Source organism: Balearica regulorum, chromosome 7 (assembly GCF_011004875.1).
Source record: "Balearica regulorum gibbericeps isolate bBalReg1 chromosome 7, bBalReg1.pri, whole genome shotgun sequence".
NCBI lineage: Eukaryota > Metazoa > Chordata > Aves > Gruiformes > Gruidae > Balearica > Balearica regulorum.
The window spans coordinates 23,248,702-23,270,914 of NC_046190.1; the positions used below are offsets into that span (position 1 = coordinate 23,248,702).

The 22,213-nt window shown below is 41.3% G+C and overlaps 1 protein-coding gene across 1 annotated transcript in view; it reads right to left on the reverse strand.

Moving 5' to 3' along the window:
* The window catches only part of USP54 (ubiquitin specific peptidase 54), an 80,855-nt gene extending 60,936 nt beyond the window's left edge, over positions 1-19,919 (reverse strand). Inside the window, 1 exon segment of the mRNA XM_075758499.1 lies at positions 19,808-19,919. The gene's annotated coding sequence lies outside the window, so the exon portion shown is untranslated.
* Between the last annotated feature and the right edge of the window lie 2,294 nt (positions 19,920-22,213).

Consider the following 22,213-nt stretch of genomic DNA (forward strand, 5'->3'; position numbering starts at 1 on the left):
TATTTAAAGATCATCTCTCACAGTTTTAAAAAAAAAAAAAAAAACACAAAAAAAAATACCCACAAAAAAATCCCAGCAGAAAGACATTGGCTTTGAACTGCAGAAGGTTCAGTGATGGTGGAGGGCTGGAAATTTCTATCTATTCAAGCTCTTCCCAACTGCCTGCAGGTGCTTCTCTGGGATTACAAAGTCTTAGCAGTCATTTCTGCAACCCTCCCTGAAAGAAGAACATCAGCTGATAAACACTCGTCTTCTGTGTGAACCTAGGACCACGTACATTTTTGTTCAAAATAGTGGAAGAGTATGTCACTTCTCCCATAGAACTACAGAGAGAGAGTAGGGTAGCTGTGTCCAGACTTTCATAAAGCAGTTAAGAGGACTCAAAGTATCCAGTTGGCTCTCAAATAATCAGAAAAGCTATTAAAATCCATCCAGTAATGAGCTGTAATACAGCATGATAACCAAAGGCAAATTACAGTAAAATATAAAAGCCAAACACACAGCTCTAAATATCAAAAGCCAACTTTACAGCATTTTCAGATTGAAAATAACTTAACCTACAAGCTAATTTAGAAGTTTCTGGACGAAAGCATCTCTTCTTAGAGACTGCAGTTTGTAAGAGCACAGTGTGGGATAATCAAGTAATAAAGGGCTTCTGTTCAAAGACAAACAAAGAGAGATGAGGTCAAAACTAGGGATGCAAAGGCCACGTTATTTACTTAGTGTGGGGCTTATTGCCAAAACACACTTCACTCCCCAGATAAAACTTTTACTCATATCAAAAACACGGTATTAATAACCACTGATCTCATGCATCATGGTACTTTCAGAGCATGCATTTTCTGTGGAGGTTACAGGGAATGGAGGCAGATGAGCCCACAGCTTTGTGTCCTACTTCGGAAACGCTTCCAGAAGCAGCTGCTCCCCTTTCTGTTACACAGCCTGAAGGATCTGTTATCTCAACAACTTTTCTCTGACAGTTGAAGAGGGAAGGAATTTATATAAAATTAAGAAGGTCTGCCCAGCCTGAAGCAAATTCAAACCATTACAAAACAATCTGCACTCCCTTCAGATCTCCCCTTCAGAGTTGCCCAGTTCTTTAAGACAGCTGTACATGATAATAAAAGCCCAATTCTTAACACATCTAGATTTCCAAACTGCTAATCCTAAACTTTTGTATCACTTTGTACACGAAATCTAAGTTTATTCTCCCAAGCCTGTATTTAAAAAACAGCCTACCTACCCCTAGGCTTGGTGCTGGGCATTTCACAAGGAGAAAGGGTGGGGTGAAACCAGCTTTTCACCCCATTCCATATGGAACTTGTGGAGTTCAGATAAACAGGGAAAACACAGCAGCTTCAAATGTTATGCAAGCGCTCAAAAGCGGTTAAACATCACCAATCAATCCTGTGTAACAGAAAAATCATGACAAATAGGAACAGGGCAGCTGTCAACCATATGGTGAAATGGAAGGTTCTGGTTTGATTCTAGCGAACGCTCAGCCAGCCTCCTGCTGCCAGTTATTCCCTTTCCAAATCTTCACCTTGGCTCTCCAAAGGGGAGTTTCAAGATGAATTCCATATTTGATTCAATCTTCAGTTATAAATAAACATTTTCATTGCAAAACTCTGTATTTTACAGCCATCAGCTATGGCAATGAGATTTCAAGGCCCTTTTTCCTATGGCATCTTATTCACAAGAAAATAATCTCATCTCTATTCCCTTAATAGCACCGACCCAAGCAAATAGAAGTCTTCTACTTTGGCTTGCAAATTCCAGCCCAACATTGACTAAAGAGTTCCTAGAAGCTTTCAGAAGTAGTCAGTAGTATTCAGCAACATAAGACTTAATGACTGACAACTTTTTAAATCCTAAAATCCTGCTGCTATGTTTTTCCTGACCTTGCAGACTTTCAGTGCTGAACAGAAAAAATCTTCCTCTCCTGTAACAGCCACCGTGTTATGAGTTCTCCTGTCAATCTTCACACCCCTTTCCTTCCTTAAAACAGAATTCAGTAGCAATCAACTCCCAAAGCATATGCCGTTCACAAATCCCTTTGTTTCATTAAACTCTATTTCATTATACCTTGATTTCAGTAACATTTGAAACAACACACACATCCACATAGAATAAAAACCACAGGTAAGAAACAGATTTTGCAGGAAAACAAGCAAACAGAAGTACTCCAGCACTACTAGTACTTCAATTTCAAAGGAAAGACAAGGTAGACTAAGCAAAGGCAGCAACACATTGAGAGTAGCAGTGGACTTTGACCAAACAGATGGACAGCCTTCAGGTGGAAAAATAGGTCTTTCCAGCGAAGTGTTAAGAATCTCAAAGTGAAATACTGCAATGTACTGTTCTCTCCAGGTAGTGCTCAAGGGGAAAGATGACATCCAGGGCAGAAATCAGTTTCCTCAACACAGGCACAGAAGGGACTTTTTGGTACCACTGGCTACTGAAAACCTCCACAGAGGGTGGGCAGATACAATTCCCACCTCCCTCATGATCAACAGGTGGGGCCAGACAATATATTTGATAGTACCATAAAAGCATTTACTCCCTCCCTCTTTTCTCTTAGCTCAGCATAGTATCTGGTATTAAAATAATAGTTATAGCTTATTCTCACTATTAATTCACTGTATTTTGTGTTTTATCTATAACACCATTACCATGCATCAAGATGGCTTGTAACATTCATGTTCTTGCCAGACTAACATACCAAGGTGCAAAACTGAAGCAGTATAGAGGAACTTGCACAAACAAAGCATAGGCAGAGAGAGTAAAGAGTGAGCAGCAGTTTAAGGTGCCTGTGCTGGGTCCCAGTATTAAATGCTTACATCATTTTTTCCTGCCTTGCTAAAACTGACAAGCAGAAGGAGTGCTGCTGCCCTGCAGAACATTATATAGATTAATACTTCTACATAAAAATATAAAACCATGCCCCAGCATCCACAACATGCTGATTATTCCTTTTTTTTTTAAAGCAGTCATCTGTGCTGTATAGCTATAAATAACACTTCAGCACAATCACGAGTGTGCACACACATGCATAAGCACTTAATAATCTCAACTTGGGTTTAAGATCATTACTATTTAGGTTTAGGGGAATAAGCTCAACTAACAAGAACAGGGAAACTCATTTTTGCTTCATTTGGCTTTGTATACAGAAGCATTTTCCCGCAAAAACCACTGAAGACTTCATAACCTGAGTAGGAAAAACACTTGCACATACTACAAGAAAAAGCTTACTGAACCAAAACATCCTGTATTCAACAGCAGTTAATAGCACATGGGAAGAGTAAGACAAAGACAAACAAGTTGGGGGGGGGGGGGGGAACATACCATGATACCCAACACTTCATCAACAACCTGGAACAGATGAGCAGGGGGAGTAGAAGGCAACACCTGATTTCTCTTGCTTTCTATACAACTAGGAGACGAGCAGAGGAAAACATCTGATCAATGCATTTAGGGAAATTAGAGAAAAAGACTGTGCAAGCTGATGAGGTTTTTCCCCCCATTTTTTTAAATAGGAAGCAAACAGACATGACCAAAACTTAAAATTTCACATCCCAAACTTGCACATGATGCTCTTGTCTCCTACTAGCAAATAAAGCGTTTGCAATATGGTGCCATGGCTTTCCTGTGGCTCCTGTACCCCAGGACCAGAACTGGCCAACTGGGCCACTGTCAGCTAAGCCGACAGCTGTGGACATACTGTGCCTCTCCCCAGCTGCAGCCCCAATCCATCATACGATCTCATAAATAAGTGGCCATTTTGCAGGGCTCTGTGTGTTTTAAAGAAGAGGATAATGACAACTGAATGCACACCGGTCCTGAACTCACAGCTAAATATCAAATACAGGCAAGGTCATGTAATGATTCCTGCAAAGACAGGAAAAAGGAGCCCTCATATAAACAGGCCATACACCTACCTCCATTACTTGAAATTTTACTTTCATTGAGAAGCCCCTTACAAATAGATCATTTACACTGCTTAAATTCTTCTGGTATAAGACATTCTGAAAGATGTACTAGAATAAATACTTCGGAGAACAAAAAAACCTTGATACCTTTTTTTATCAAGCAGTTGTAAAAAAAAAAAAAAAACCCCACAAAAAACCCCTTCAAATCCAGTTCAACCTATTCCACTGTGTAGATGGCCAAAACAGGCAAAAGGTACTTTCACATACAGTATAGTTGTCAGAAATACATTTTAGAAACTAAAACATTACAGAATATGTATAGTATATATACATAGATGGAAGTTTCATGTGTGCAAAGCAGATTGTATCCTACAAACAAGTTTTCTGAAATACAGATCTTTCATTTTATGTTAGATCTGTAAGAAAGGTGAAGCTGTAAGATTTGCACATGAACTTTCACAAAACTCTGGCCTCTTTGAATTCAAATTTCTAAGTTACGATTCAAAGAGACTGTTCATGTAAGTCTTACCAGATGCTACCATGAGGAACTACTTCCATACTGATTTTAAAAAACTTACACAATTCTTTCCTTACAGATTTTAATACCTTAAAATCTTGGGATCTGCTGGGAAAAATGCTGCTGTTTGTTCTGTAAGATGCAGAAACAATGATACAATTACCTTGTACCAAAACCAGGCTTATGGAGATGATGTTATTGTTTTCATTCAGAAAGGTTATTTTATCTTCACCAGAAAAGTACTGTGAAACTACCAAATGCAAAAGGGATTATTTTGTGTCCTGCTGTGGCCTGGAGAGATCCACAAAGCATGAAAGAGACTCTTGTTAAGTACAAGCAAGCTCTGTCCTAATGGGTCACAGAAGCAGAAGCTGTGCAAATGCAGTATAATACAAGCTGAACAGACCAGTTGGGTGTTGGGGTAAGAAAAAGAAGAATGATGTCAACAGCTTTGATTTATTTTTTCTCTGCCTGGCGATGAAATGACACTACTGAGTGGCACCAGAAGCTCCCTACAAAATAAAACAGGAAGTGTTTGAAAGGAGGTATATACCATCAAAGGAGCCTTTCCACATTATTTGCAGATTGCTCACTGGCAGAAAAAGAGCATGAAGAGGTAGTTCACAAGAGTTTCTCTCTTTGCAACTGGAAGCAGCCTGTTAAATACGAAATTAAAACAGAATTCCATGGGTGCCCAGGGAAGTTATAGTACATTTAACCAACTAGTACGTGTGGAGAGGAAAACACCCTCAATAAAAATTGTTGTTGTTATTTTAAAATAGAATGAAAAAGAGCAAGTTTGAGGGTATGTACACGTTCCCCCATGTACAAAAACAAGGCCTGACCTGACAGCACTACAAAGCACCCAGCCAACAACAAATGTTAAAGCCACACAGTTCAACACTGAAAGAGTAGCTACTGAAAACAGCAGCCTTGTTCAACTTCAGACAATAGGATTTCAGCCTGGACTGTAAATAAAAGGATGCTTACTTCAGAGATTTAATTTCTTTCAGAAGTGCTTCAACTGTTTCAATGCTGCTGTGGGTCTGAGCTCTACCGAAAAGCAAGCAGCTACTTCTGTTACCCTCCCAAATCTGATCCTGCACCAATGGCCAAAAACACTTGTGAAACTTAAGACAATGTGCATCTGGCAGAAACCATATACCCTTCAAACAGTGACTCCCAGGAGTGCTGCAAGGGTAAGCACAAAGGATTACTCAATTTCTGGTTTAGTCCGGCCCAGAATACATGGTATTAGAAAGCCCAGTACCATAAACTGCTATGTTATATTCTGTGTACTCAGTTCATCTTTTTTTCCCCTGTAGAGAAAAGTACCCAGCCTAAATTGATGTGTCTCATCCCTTTAAGCAGAGTGCCTCAGGGAACGGGGCTAGGGTGGAGCACAGAGAAGCTTTGGGGAAAGGTCTTGAGCAAGCAGCTCTCAGGGTTTTTCTGCTCCATCGCACACAGCAGGGGATGGGGATGTAACTGGGTCTCAGGATGATATCATTTATGTAAGTATTTCTTTTCTTACTTCTAATTATGTGTCTGATCCTTTAAGAGCATGGCTGTGCCATCTAGCACCCTTGGGGGCAGGGGTGCAGCCCCATCCTGCCCTGTCCCCCTTGGGGAAGTATCAAGGGTGCTCAAAGGAGAGGGCTCCAGGGACTGCAGGGTATGGCTGGTCTTAGACACAGCACAAAATTTCTGATAGACATTTGAGGCCACTCAGTGATGGACAGGCTGGGAAGCAGAGACATAGTGGGCAACTGGAAAGTTGCATACAAGCTTATTTCCATTTTGTTTTCCCTAGTTCTCTGGAATTTTCTCTTTTAAAAAAGCAAAATTTCTAGTACTTATTTAAATGAAATTTGGCTTTTTGGATATTAAAATTCTTTCAGTCTTTTGGGAGCCCACCACAGGAAAAGGGTTAGATATGTCCCCCTCAAACCTGTGGAGGACTCCACATCCTGTCATGGCAATCCAAGACAGTCTCCAAGGCTTGCTTCTTCCCACAGTCCCCCGTCCAGACTACACAGCCGCCCCCTCACCAGCACCACCTGCAGCTGGGCACAGGACAGAGCCTTCATCTTCCAGCTGCACAGCAGAGTCACATGCCACACATTGCCCACACCTCCTCTTGCCAAATCCTCTTAGGACAAGACCTGTTGATACTGTTCCAGGCTTGTGTCTCTGACCATTGTTAACACTGCACAATGTAACTTGCTTTCCCCAGAATTCCCTAGACAATATGCTGGAAACAAAATAAGTTGCTGAAGGGACATAACTCTTGCATTTGACAGAAGAGGATCTGAGGAAGATTAGCAACTTGGTACTAAAACAGAAGCAGATCCAGAACACCAGCAAGGCAATAAAAGGACAAAACCAAAGAGTGTTCTGTTTAAAACTCCTCTCCCTCAGAATAACCAGCCTTCAAGGAATTATCACCTGACACCTGCGAAAGCAACTCTGCAAAAGCTATCCTTATCAAGGATTACCACACCACGATGGTACTTTCAGTCATCTCGTTACACCACAATAAATGCTTTGTTGAGAAATCAATGACAAAATTACTAGAAGAAAGCATTCAAATGCACTGTTACTATTATTATTATTATTATCCATTGCTTAACCGGCATTACAACATGTAACACTTCCTTCTACACACCTGTAAGGGAAACAGGAAAAAATAAGAATATTCTATCCAGATTAAGAGTCTATGCATCCTTCCTCTGTGATTAAGAAAATAAAATAAATCATACATGTGTGTGTGTACACGTGCAACCAAGTGGCTGACCTGGAAAAATCTTAGATTTCTGGTCAATCAGGACTGAAGTCACTCCATTTGAAGCTAAACTGCTCTGAGCTTGAGCCAAAACGTGCCATAGTAGATGTATTTTCTTTGCTAGACTAGAAGGAAGTTTTTTCCTGGCTTTTTAGCATTCTCATTTTTTCCCAGTACCCCCAAGTTCTCCAATTCCAATACGCTCTGGTGACAGAGGTACTCACCAATTAGGGCAGCAGTAGTAACGCACATCCTCTCATGGAATCAAGTAAATGAGAAACTTAGAGAAAACTTGTGGAATTTCATACACATTAAAATATCAATTAAAAGACTTATTATGATCCAAAACATCAGAACCTGAAAAGACAACTGGAAAATGGATGAAATTACATGGCTGTGACACACTATTCTTTGGAAGAAGTAATCTTGTCTCACAGTTTACATCCGTGACAACTCCCAGGAGAAACAGCAACTGATTAATATCACTTGGCTCTTGGTGGAGTCAAAAACTGTGTTGTACCGCAAAACCTTCCTACAAACGCATTTGTTCCAGCTCTCTTCATTTTGCTTCTTGATTACTAGAAAAACTCTTCTTCTTTAATAAAAGAATATAGATGTGTTTATATCTATTCAGAAGGGGAATATGAGCATAATTTTCTCTAACACATTGCTTTCATTATATCCCACTATTCCCCCTTCCCGTGGCACATCAGTCTCCCTGCATTTGCTTCTAAGGACCCTTGGATCTAGCATAATATTGACTTTCCCATTTGTAAGTGCATTATTAAATCCTGCCCCAAAAGTTGATGCTGCCAGCCTTCACCAGCCACTTGTTACATTACAAAGCAAGAGCTTCTGTTTTCTCTCCCTCAGAGAAGATGGAAACATACCAAAAACATCTACAAAACTATCTGGTTATCCTCCAAATCACTCCTTTCCTGCCAAGCACAGCGAAGCTCAGTGGCGAGGCAGCAGGTGTGCCAAAACCATTGTTGATCGTGACAGCCACCACAGTCTGCTTCCTTCGCTCCTCTGGCTGTTTGTCATGTTTCTCCGGCCTTAGACGGGGAACTCTCTAACCCGGAATCAGCCTGTTTGGGTTTTTAAGACACCTAAAACTTTGAGATTACTGACTGTAACCTATAGGCGTAACTACGTTATAAATGAACAACTTCAGAAAACACGTAAGCCCCCGTACGTCCACCACAAGGCTTCTCTGTCAAAGAAAGAGGTTTCTTGAACTGCCAGTTAAAAAACAAAACAAAAAACCCCCGTAGATTAGCGATGACCAGGTTCCTAAGGCTTCTCTAACTCCCACGAAGTACAATGTACTAGCAGGAGACCCATCATCGCACACAGGTGATGCCGGAGTGACCTTTTTGTAAGGACAAATGAACCCAAAACCTCAAGGGCTACCAAAGCAGGGCGGAGGACACTCCTCTCTATTCACCCCAGTGCTCTGGGGCAGTCAGTTAACACCTCTGCCCTTTGACTCACAGGAGTCAATTCAGCTCACAAAATTAGCACTTTTGGGGGGGACAGGAATAGAAGAGGGGCTTGCTTTATTTCCTACTGGTTTAGTGAGCTGAATCAACTCATCAAGAAGTTATAGCCACGGCAAGGAGAGTCGGACTTTCTATTCCAAGTGTGGATCAGCTGAGCCCTGCCTCAGCAGACTATGATCAATATCTCAGGCAGCCTGAAACACACTGGATTATGAAGAAGTCCTTAAAAAAATATTTGGAATGCATTTGAACACGCAGAACGTGTTTATTATGCTGAATAATTCCACCTCCATCCCCCCCAGTGACAAACTGGATTTATCATTTTTTGGAATTAAAACCTCTGCTTAGTATCACCAAATGTATGAAAATAGTTTGCGGTCTTTTTCAAATCTACAAATTTAAACAAAGATGTACTTCATGCTAAGCTGAAGCAGTGAGAAGTATGGAATAGTAGTGGTAGACTTCCAAAATTCACAGAATAATTACTATTTATTTTGGAAACAAGACACTTCACAGAAGGCAGGGATCAGGAAACCAGCCAAAGCAAGTTGACTTTGACAAATCAACACATTAAAATAATAAAGAAAAGCTCTACAGATATTTAATACCTCATTTCGTTATTAACTCTTTCACACAGAATTCAACAAGTAGAAGGAAGCAAAATGGCATCTAAATTGTCTAAAAAGCAGTCCTGAGAGTTTCTGGCTAGGTAATAGTTATACTGTAAAGTAACAAGGATGGGAAATGAACTGCCAATGTCCCTTCCAGCTCTGACAAATGTTAAGGTGAGAAGATATTCTGAATGGCTTCACCTTCAAATTTATCATGGATACTATTAGTCAGAAGAAGCTACAGTATGGTGGGCCAGAGGCAGCTTACGGCTTAGAAAGTGCCTTTCACACAGGTAGCAAAACATAAATAAAATGTACACATAAACATTAGACAGCAGGACTAGAAAATTGAAAAGCAAACTATTAACAAACTGAAGCGATACTCTTTCTTTGCATCTTAGAAACAAAGATAATCCATATTGAAAAGCAGTATTTTCTACCTTTCACTACCATACATCGGGGAGAATTCCTGTTACAGCTTGGATTCAATCAAAAAACCCAGTCACATCACAGCAGTGGTAACACTGAATTAAACAACAGATTTAAAAATCAGAAAGACTTACCTTCAGAAGCTGCTTTCTGTTGCATGAACTCCACAATGGTACTGAACAAAAGCTAGAGATCAGAGCACGTTGGGAAAACTCTCGCAGGACTCACTGGCAGAGTAACTGCTCCCAGTAATACTTGCATGGAAAAATTATTTAAGGGCGGAGGAAAGAGCTAGAATAGTGTGGGAGGGGACAACCTGCTGTTTCAAACAATAGGAAGCTGTTAAAACAAAAAAACAAGGGCCTCCCTCAGCACAGGAAAGTCTCATTTGAAAAGCATTGCCCCCGCTGCCACCTACCAGGCAGGCAGCTCTGACAACAGAGATAAGGCCAGAGGCCCAGCCCCGCTTACCAACAATTCCCTTCAGAAACAGGGCCAGGCAAGAGGGAGGAAGGTTTTCCCAAGCCTTTTATAAAAGAGACCAGACTGGGGGCAGAGGAGGGGGAGATAGGGCTGTAAGGGATGACTACATTTTACAGCAGCAGCCCGGCTGTGCAAGGCAGGGCTCCCCTTGTGCGACAAGTGAACTGGCGAGGTTCCTGCAAACTGTTTAGCTAAACATGAAGGATGTTTTCTCATAGGAGGGGTTGATAGCCAGGAGTGACATGTAGCCATTTAAGAGAAAATTGCAAAGGACTCAAAAGATGGCTTCAATTTTGATCCCTTGGTTTGCAGCCCCATGGTTGCAATGTAAATTTAAAAGCGGTTTTTCAAAGAATAATTATTGCAGGACAATTCCTGGAACCATCCCCTGTGGTTCAAAGCCAGTGATACCAATCAAGGAAAAAAGCAGCTTGTTCGGAAAAACAGCTTCCTACCCCCAAAACTTCCCATAAGCTCAGTTATTTAAATTCAGAAGCAGTATTACTACACAATTACTCCCAGAGTCTCTTACAGTACAGCTCCAGGACACTGGTTGCTATCTGCATTCAGCATCAATTTGTTCTTCTAACACGGTCACGTTCATAGCACATACAGGGAGAGTTACTGTATATCCAAGACCAAAATAACTTTAAAGAAAACTTTGGTTGTGTTACAAAAAACAATGCACAGCATTGTCTTTCTGTCCTAGCACAATATAATGCTAACAAACAGAATCAGATTGAAACATAATAACGTTTTGGACCATACAAGGTATTGAAGATACTATCCCCACCGGGACCATTTACCTAATAGAAACAAACAATGCAAAAAGGAAGCAGTTGGAATACAATTAAATCGGTTTGCCTTAAGAACAATCCAGTCCTGCAGGATAGAAGGGGCTGAGCCAAGTTTTAGCTATGTCTTTCCATAATGATAGAGTTTTGGTGAGACAAAAATAGGAGTTAGAACAAGAAAGGAAAAAAATATAGCAAAGGCAAAATACTCTAAGCAGTTTTACCTCACGATGCTTCTACGTACTTTTTTTTAAGATTTAGATTTGTGTATGCAAATTTCAAATAAAATAATTTTCTGAAGTGTACTAATAGTGGCATAATTGCGAACAAAAAACCAGTACAATGTTCAGTAACCATGCTAGGCTCAAAACCTGCTCCACAGCTGTGTGTGGTTAAAACAACATGTTAACTCTGTAGTACCCTTTACTCAGCTTGTTTCAAGGAAGCCAAACGGCTGAAAAGTACAGTTTGCAACACCAGCACAGACCTTTTCCAGGAAAAGGCAATATCCTCATTTTTACCACAGAAACAGTGACTGAGTCTTCCAGGTGTCTCGTACCATTACTTGGATCTGCTGGTTTCCTTTCAAATATCCACACAAGTCTTACCAAGAGTTAGCAGGTCCATTTGTTCAAGTGCCATTATGTCCAGGGCTCAATGACCTGAGGTTGGCAAGCACCCTTGCAAACAAAACACTAGTCTCTACGCTCCCTTTCTCCTCCTCATTCCAAAGGACAAAGCATTCGCCTTTCCTCCTCAGACACAAAGACCACATAGATGCTTCCCTGCCCGCACTGATTTCCTTGCTGAGGTGGTGTGGGCCAAAGCTCATGAAATGGCAGAGGCACCTAAATCAGTAACACCAAGAGTTTTGTAGTACTGAAGTTTACAAATTCCTATTTGCTTCAGCCTCGGTTTCCATCACTTCAGAAGTCTTTCTCAGCTTTTTGCTAAAATGCTTCTGGTGACCACATATACTTGAGTAACTGCTAGAAGTACAGATCAAATTGTGGATGTTTGTAAAATGGTGTCAAAGCAGGTATTTGAAAAGTCCTTCAGCATGTGGATAGTGGAGACTAACAGTTACCTGTGTAAACAATATCTGGTTCTTCAATAATTCAGCACATGAAGAAAGCATGAAAGTTATCTCTAGAAGTTCTCTTTAAAGGAAGATCAGTTCTGCTTCCATCACACTTAAAATTAAAACTTTTTAAAATCATACAGCAGCAACGACAGGTAAGTGTTTTACTGCTAAAACAAATCCCACTGCATCTGACAGAAAATAAGATTTTACTCCCTGCTGCTGACGGCCAAACAGTTCAGACAGCAGGCGGGGCTCCATGCCCCAAACAGAAGGGGACACGTCCCCAGCCAAAACACAACAGTACTGCTGCGCTCACAGGAGAGAGCTTTGCTAAACACACCAGCTAAGCATCTGACTCACTGCCACCAAACTAAGAAAGAATTCAGAGCAATTACCACATTTCTGCACAGAACAGGAAGAAAGAAGAAAAAGAGAGCGTTTCCACTCTTCTAACATTTCATCTAAATTAGGACAGCACAGCAACCCTCAAACTTGCTCTGGTCAAGGACGGCAGCCCCTAGGGCTACTAGGATCTGATAGCAAGGCTAGCAATTATACAGCCATCCACATAGCTGCCTCAGACTGAAACGAGGCAGGAAAACCAGGCAAGATAAAGCAACAGAAACAAGCCTGAAATCCCACTCTCTCCCTTCCTTGCTTTTCTGCTTTGGTTCAGAGATGAGCAATCTGAGAAGCAAATGTATTTGCAGACAACCCTATCTATTAGAAGCATGTATGCCTACAGCATACATTCACGGTTGGCAAGATAAACAGAGATTGTCTAAGAAAATGACAAAAGCATAAGTTAAAAGAAATTTGAAGAAACAAAACATAGATGACAGCTGCAATAACCATTCTTTCATTACTGAAAATAGTTCTTTTCCCAATGTCTGCAGAGTCATATGATTTCAGCTTCCTTCTGCTGTTGCAGATCGTGTAGCTTCCTACCCAGCAGCAAAGGCTATGCTAGCCCTTCCCTTCACCTTCGAATAATTTTCCACCACAGCCCTCCTACTCATAGAGCTGTAAATGTCAGCACATTTAGTATAGTTTAAATACCATAAGTTTGTCTACATGGAGAAGTTAGTCAGGAGCAAGTGTTATGTGGTAAAAATGTAGTTTCTTGACTGCCTTCAACAAAGAAGCTGTTTGCAGAAGTTCCTGCCCACCTTTCACAGATCACTCGTTCCTGTTGTCATCTGATGCTCTGTTCTGCAGATGGCAGCCTGTGTAGGACCACGTTACAAATGGCATCACGAAAACAATTTGGGTCAAAAATAACCAGAAAATAAAGGTATGAAGGGCACTTTTTTTATAATTCCGGTTCTTCAGAATACAGAGCAGTCCTGCAATAATCAGTTTTAACTGGCACAACACAGACCAGCAAATTACAAGGGGTACAGGAGCTGAGAAACAGTAGTTACAATAGCTTCTTCTCTGAGCGTTGCAACCAAAGCCAAGATACCACGTAGATGCACTAACTCCTTGCACAGGTAACTTACAATGTGTTTTATGATACAGCTATGCCAACCTGACAGCTGCTACCAGGGTGGATCCGTTCACCATCACGTGCCCCTTCTGCTCCCCTTATGCTAACATTGGGCAGTCTGCAAAATAAGCTAGTATAGGGCAGTAAGTGAGCAAAAAACAACTCTACCAATGGAAATAAAAATGATAGGGGTTTTTTTCATCAGCTAGCTGTCTCAAGATTCAGAAAAGCAGGCCTGATGAGAAATGCCTTGTAACAGTGGCCTGAAGTTAGATTTTCTTACAGAGATAACAAAGCTGCCCCTCCATCTGCAGACACATGTGTGGCAATTGGTAACACGGACTAAAGGCGTGGTTTCGTTTAACTGTGGGAAACGCCAGACTGTGTCGGTCTGTTTACTTTCCCTAGCCTCACGCTCCCACTGCTTCCGAGTATTGCGTTGAGCTGCGAGCCAGTTGCATGAGCCACTTCAACCAAGAGCAGACACGCCACACGGCCGAGCAAGGAGAGAGCAGGAGTACCCAGCCGAGACCCAGCAACCCACCCAGCCCTTTCCTGAAGCAGCCACAGCAAAACCGCGTTAGGGTAACATCACACTGCACTCCATGAAAAATCAGTTCAAAACAACTGCTGCAAATTAAAATCCCTGGTTAATCTTTTCTAGCCTCTTTGTTTTAAGTAAGTACATTCTTCTAGGACAGTAGTTTTTAATTTGAAGTATGTATCCCTTGGACTTCTAAGAAGTCTGAAAACAGATGTTTGCCCCCTTCATTGAAAACCTCTGAGGTCAAATAAGTTAGTTCTGTGAAGTGGATACAAAGCAGTGACCATCAACAATTTTTTTTTGGGGGGTGGGGAGGGTGGAGAGGGCGGTTAGAGGCAGAGAAGCTCATGTTCCCACATCAGCAGTACATTTTTCAAGAGGAGGGAAAAAAGCCAACAAAAATCTAACAACAGTCTAACAAACTTTAGGGCAATGTGTTCAAACATATTAGGCAAACACATATGCTGTACTCAGCTGACCTTCTCCACATGGCAAGACAACTGTTTAAATACTGTCTGGGTGGGGGGGGAAGCACAGAAAAATCTTGATTTTACTTTGTCAACAGAGCTTGCTTTGGTAGGGTGCACACAGCCTTGAAGCCAAGTGGATCCATACAATGAAAACTGATAAAAATCAATACTGCTTTCCCCCTTGAGATCTGAGATATTCTTTTATTAAAATCAGGTTACCTAGAGCTACTCAAGTAGCTTGTAAATTACAAGATGAGCAAAAAGCTTTTTTTGCCATTTCTGAATATTTCTAAAGAATAACCAAATACACTGTTGTTTTGGTAGTGATCAACAAAGAATCAGAAATATTTTTCAAGACTATTCAGAGACTGGTTAATGTGAGGCCAGAATTTTTATGCCCTTCACTTTCCTTCAGCCTCCCAACTGTTCATTCTCATCCTTGCACAACCCTTTCCAATAGGGCAACACAAGGACTCATGTGGCCACAGGGTCAACCTGGTCAGGGTAAACAGTGACCTGGTAGAAAGACAGGCCAGAGTAGTTTGAAGTCAGCTCTGTTCCATTTCCAAACCTTATGGTTTGACAAATTAATCTGGCCCATTTACAACTTTAAGAGTAAAACCAGTTTGTATATACAGTTTGTACACAGAGTATTTTCCACTTAACTGAAAAAAAGCTGTCTTATTTCTTACATGTACATACTACAAGGCAGAGTGTTCCTCACTGAAACCAGTCTTCCTTTTGGCAGATGACTCAAAATAAAAAAAAAGAAATACCAAGAAAAAAAGAAAGCATTAGTAACCTAAGCACACCATTATGAACATATCCTGATAGGAGTTTGATTTTTTACATGTAGGAACTGTAATCCAGTACTTCAAACTAGTTTTACCTATAGCACTGTGAGGTCTGGAAGTCTACAAAACAATCAAGTTTTAAAGGTTACCAAACACAAGCAGGAACCAAAATACCACTCTTTACCAAAGAGGTACCCCCACAGATACCACAAATAACTGCACTTCTTGTTGCTACTACACTCCTAAAACTAAAACAAAACCAAGAAAAGCCATTCTATTGCACGCTTATTCCCAGTGACTGCAAAACACGGTGCACTGCATTCAATCCATCTTGCTTTTTGTGACTTCCACCTCAGTGTGTGGACCAGAGCCAAAAAAATGTTTTATAAATATCCTATGAAAAAGACATGGTAAAAGGTCTGTCGTGGTTTTACCCCAGCCGGCAGCTGAGCACCAGGCAGCCGCTCGCTCGCTCCCCCCAATCGGGATGGGGGAGAGAATTGGAAAAGTTAAAGTGAGAAAACTCATGGGTTGAGATAAAGACAGTTTAATAGGTAAAGCAAAAGCCGCGCGCACAAGCAAAGCAAAGCAAGGAATTCATTCACCGCTTCCCATGGGCAGGCAGGTGTTCAGCCATCTCCAGGAAAGCAGGGCTCTGTCACGCGTCACAGTTACTTGGGAAGACAAACGCCATCGCTCTGAATGCTGCCGCCCCCACCCCCCCCCACCCCCCCGCCTTCCCCCAAGCTCCTTATAAACTGAGCATGATGTCATATGGTATGGAATATCCCTTTGGTCAGTTTGGGTCACCTGTCTTGTCTGTGTCTCCTCCCAACTTCTTGTGCACCCCCAGCCATCCCGCTGGCAGGGCAGTGCAAGAAGCAGAAAAGGCCTTGGCCCCGTGTAAACACTGTTCAACAATAAGTCCATAGAACAAAAACATCTCTATATTATCAATGCTGTCTCCAGCACAAATCCAAAACATATCCCCACACTAGCTACTATGAAGAAAATCAACCCTCTCAGCTGAAACCAGGACAGGTCTTCTTGCAGACAAGTAACACACCAGGCTATAGATACCTGTTAATCAAACAAAGCACTAAATTAAATTTCTTGATCAAAGCACAAGTACATTCTTTGAAAGAGTATGATGCCATGCCATGTCCAAAGCCACAGACAAGTCTCCTGTCACCTGTGCAGGTGGGGCAGACACACACACTGTTTTATGTCCTAAAAGGCACAGCACAAAATTTGTTTCCCTGTAGGAAAAGGAATTTCCTGTGGTTTAAGTATGACCCGAAACATTCAGGAATTAATTTACAGTTTGACTAAATTGGGAATCAGAAAATAACTTTTCCTATGCAAAGCATGCGCATGGCATTGGACCAGCGTAACTGGAGTGATAAATCCATATTGACTTTTCCTGGCGTCATCAAGAACTTAGGTAATTTTGTGACCCTAAATTATGGCACCCAACCTGTAAACCTTGATACATCAGAATCTTAGTAATGCTGTGGTCCTTGACAAAAGGTTTGCAAGAAAGTCTTGAGAAAGAAGATTATGCAATATTGATGCAGACAGGTGAAGCAAATAAACCCAATGCTTTTCAGGCTCTTATGTGACTAAAGAAAAAAAAAAAAAGGAGATGACGTGTTGGAGGTGGAAGATTCACTTCGGAAGCTAACTTACATCACTGTGAAACCAAAATGAAAGCTCACAAGAAAGTTCTCCCTGCCTATATTCATTTGTTCCCTTTGATATTCTAGTTTCTCATCTTTATTAGTTTACTTTTGTATCACTTAATTTAACAACAGAAAACAACAAGATCACAAAGCCACAGTCACAGAGAAGGTAATGAGACTCATAAAATTTTATCTTGCACCATTTTAAATTTCCCGCACTAATTATTTTCCATTGTGTCTTATTTTTAGTGTTTGTCCTATGACTGAACCTTGGCAGACTGACATGCAGTCAGGATATATAGCACAGAACTCCAGAGAGCATTTAAATCCATACCACAATATTGAAGAGCTGAAAACAAAAGTCAATGACACAGGTGATTCCAGGAATCACCCCTATCACTGAGGGGGGCAGATACCAGTATTTTAAAACAATTATGAATTGCAAATTAAAATAAGTAAATCCTCTATGAAAATCTGCCATTAGAAAGAAGAGGGGAAGTAACAACATTTCTTAAGTTTTCTTACTTTTCACCTTGAAATGTTTTTCTAATCACTTCATTACAGCAGCCAACATTTCTTAAAAATGCATGCACCTACATAAGCTGCTGCAGATGCTTAAAATCCAGTGACTTTTTCAATAGTATATACAGTCACACATGTGAGGGTTATTGTTTGTTTCACAGCCAGTGAAATGAAATTGGCTTTAGACACTAAAATATCAACAAGGAGGGTGGGAAATAGCTGATGACTTCCAGAGGGAACAATGAGCCACTCACCAAAAATCTACTGAAAGTCACATCCATCACAGTAATATATGCTCTAATGAAAAAATATACTTAGCAGTTAAAGAGATTTTCAGGTGGAAAAGTAATTGACCAGATTTTACCTTGTAGCCTAATCCTACTATGTCTTGGATTACTTACTTGTTCACCTTAGCCTAGCATCCTAAAACTGCATTACCCCTTTGGACTACAAATCTGCTTTTGACAGAACACCAGTACTCTCTGCATAAGTATGTGAAAAAATAGTACTATAGCAATGTGCCATTCACTCAGAGGTTCCTCCTGCCCAGGTGTGAAGCATACACAAAGCACAAGTATACATTAATATACCTAAATATAAAGACTCCATTGGTCTTAAACCATGCTAGATTAGCGTACTTCACCCCTTAAAAAAGCCCACTGCTAATATAAGTCAACTAGGATGATACAGATTCCAGGACGAAGGCTGTTCTATCCACGCAGGATGCCCACTACAAAGAGCAATACAGAATACAGAGTAAAGTATGAACATCAGCAGCTAAATTTAGAGAGTAAAAACATCATCTGTCGCATACTGATTAGACTGAAACACTATCAAGGCAATAGATGAAAGCAACCTGCAGAAAGATGGATTCAGAGGTGTGTACTGAAAACTAAAAATAGCACATATCATAACAAATATATACGGCTATATGTGAAAGTATTTTTCTTTATATTAATGAGGAATTACTCCAGAATCATGCTCTGTAGATTTAGAGACTAAATCTGCTTTGGAATCTAATGCAGAAATTAGATGTGGTAGAGATGGGCCTTTCCAATTCAAGACTTCAAAGGGATATGTTAGCCTACATTTCTAGCATAAGAATACCAGAGAGACCTTCCTCTAGTCAAGAGTCAAGCTTGAGAAAGCCTTGCTTTACTTTGTCACATTGTTCTGCTACCCACAAAATGACAGAGGCCCTCCTACCAACTTCATCTTCATGTGGTAATTCCCTTGAACAGGGAATTTTTTTCCATTATTTATTTCTGCCAATTTTAACTTATCTCGTGAAGAGTGAACACATTAGGCCAGAAATTAGAACCGCAAATATAAAAGTCATTTAATCTCCATGATAAATAGAATGTTCAAAGAAAGGTTTCAATGTTTCCTCTACCCTTATAAAAAAGACCCCCACAAAAAACAACCAACAACAAAAAAACAAATCCCACAACTAAAGCTATAATCAATACTTTGCCTTTCTTCATCAGAACTAGCAAATCTAATTCCTGTGCACGTGAAGATTTAAGTGGTGTAAATTCCATACAGGCTTGCACATTCCCATCTAACTAGCAAAGGGCATGATCATTACTCTTCCTCGTACAGGTGGGCTATAACCTTCCCAGAGCAGCTATAAGGCACCTTACATCCTTTCTATACTCCAAACTCCAGTGTTCTGAATTGCCTTGATTTACCCAAGTATCACAAGTTAAATTTAACATAGCACCTTCTACCAAGGACAGTAGGTACACAGCACAATTCATCACCATGAGAAATAGAAACAGCTAAGGTAGTGGCTGAATACCAGATACTATCTCAGCAACAGTTTAAACAAGTAAATACAAATGAAGAGTATAACATTATGTATGCTGATACAAAAAAGCTAAAAAATATGCTTGCGAATAATTAAACACCCTACACACTGCACATTTTTCCAGTGTGGTTTGCGAAGAAGAAAACCTTTCATTTGCTTGTACAGCAGCCAGTACAACACAAACCGACACCTGCTGCAATGGACGCGCATCGAGAAGCCTCGCCTGGCCCGCCCCCCCCAGCACCAGTACCCGGCCGCATTTAACGCGCCTTCCCCACCCGCCACTCCCCGTCCCGCCCCGCTCTCAGGGCCACGCACCGGCCCATCTCGACGCGGCCGCGGGCCCCCGGCACACTCACCCGCAGGCCGGGCCCGCCCGGGGAGCGCCGCCGCCACCGCCCCGCACACACGTGCGCAGCCGCCGCTGCCCTTTCCCGCGGCGCGGGCAGCGCGGGAGCGGGAGCCAGGGCCCCACCTCCGGCACCATGACGTCACCGCTCCGGCCGCGCACCTGATCCCCGGGCAGGTCGGGCCTTAAAGGGGCAGCGGCGGGGCCGGGGCGGTGAGGCCGCTGCCTCCACAACCACCACAGGGAAGGCGGCCGGCCAGCAGCGGGTACCAACGAAGATGGCCGCGCTCAGGTAACAACACCCGGAGCCCGTCGGCTTTCCCCTCGGGCGCGGGTTGGAAGCAGAGGGCCATGTGTGCGCTGCCCGAGGCCTTTCAACACCTGTCCTCCACCTGTTGGAAACGCGAAGTGACCCTTCGGCTGCGCCCTGCCCTCAGCGCCACGGCCTCTCACTCCAGCGCTGCCGGACCCCTGCTGCCCTCCTCCCTGGCAAAAGTTATCTCGGGGGTGCTGCCTATGTAAATAATTCGGGTAAGCAAACCACTCTCCTGGTGGCCTTTCGCAGCATACTTCAAATCATTTCCCCTTCTTTTCGCAGCTCTCTTCTTTAAGGCGGCCCATGGCCACGACAGGATGCACCTCTCTGACAGGCTTGTTATCCACAAATCCAAACCACAGCAGTTCTTAAGCACCTGAAGGCCACAACTTTCCTCTTTCACCCCAAAAACACAGTGCCAAGGGAGGCTTGCCTGTTCTCAGGAGCGTGTACAGAGCCAGACAGAGAAAAACAACTACTATTACGTTAGATACTGTATTTCTGCCAGAAGAAACCAACCAACTTAATATGGCACAAAACTGATAACCGGTTAGTTTGTACCATCAACGCCTGGTAAATGAGATCCACTCAAAGTGTAACTGGGACAAATCAAACCAGTATCACTATCCTCTTCCCTAATCAAAATCAATTGTCCTCTTACCCTGCTCAGTGATCCTGTCTGCTAAGGAAATGTGCTGGAGGACAAGAGACCTTTAAATCAGTATCTGCAACACTTCCACTCAGCTGGGCAAATAACATTAAACATGGAAGAGAGAAGAATTAAATGGAAGCTACAAACGCTAAAATTTCCTATTCAAGAAGCAAATTTGAATAGAAACACAGTAGTTCCTATACTGTGTCATCCTTCCTATTTATATCTAATCCATACAGAAAACATTGTACTGCCATATACCCAGTCATGAAAATACATCAGCCTCACTTAAACCTCGAGGAGGTTGCTAGGAATTCTCAAGCTGCAGCCATGCAGACACTTTTATTTCATTCACTACTGGTAGCAGAAAGTCACCAGTCTTAATTGCCATTCCTCCAACTTTCAGGTCAACTTCATGCAAATCAATTCATCTCTGCTCCAATTCCTCATCTGTAAAATATCGACAAATGATACTTACTTTCCCAATTCTCATCTATGCTCTCAGTGATAGTTCTTACTTTTAGATATCAAAGATGAAATCATAATAGAGGAAGGTGTCACTCATTGTCCAACTAATATCATAAAGGTTTTACTTAACCTTCTACAGGTATTTCCAAACAATTATTTGATTCTGCAAAGGTCCTTTTTATTTGGTTTCATACATGGGTTCCACCATCAATTATACCAGCACTCATCAAAAACAGTGTTGGCCTTTAGAAGTGCAGGAGTCAGAGCAGAAGATGAGAGACAGCATTCTGGTTTGCATACAGAAACAGGCTGAGTTCTACTTTAATACAATTTATTATAGCCTCATATACAAAATTTTACTTCTTGCTTTGGCAATAAGGAAAATACTATAAAAGATACATTTATTAAAATACCTGAATTACAGTCAACTCTCATTTTCCCCTACAGAGATTATTCCTTTTTTCTTTCCCTGACATTTTTAGGCATTTATAAATCTAAAAACATTTTCTTCATGTTTGGACCCTTATGAGGATTTTTCCTCATTTTCTGAGTATTTCTAAGATCTGTGTTTCTGCTTTACTGAGGTAAGTTACCTAAGATTACTGTACTAAATAATCAGGACTATCTTTCAGAAAATGGTGAATATGATATGGCATGTTTTCCAAAAAGGAATTTCACATTCGTATGACTCTCAAACTACATGTGGACAGAAGCTATATGACATTATTTTATTTAAGTACTTTCAAAAAAAAAAGGTTTTAGAGCAATCTAAATTAAATTTATATCGATGGTAAGCACCAATGCTAAACACTTTCATAAGTAGGGAATCTCATCCTCTCAGGTCTCTAGGCTATTACTGAAACATTAAAAGATAAAGTTTCTTGCTTTTTTCATCTTTTATTCTAAGCTGAAAAACAGTGTGGAACAATCAAAACAACTCTATCTACACTATAATTAAAAAAAAAACACTTATTGTCAAA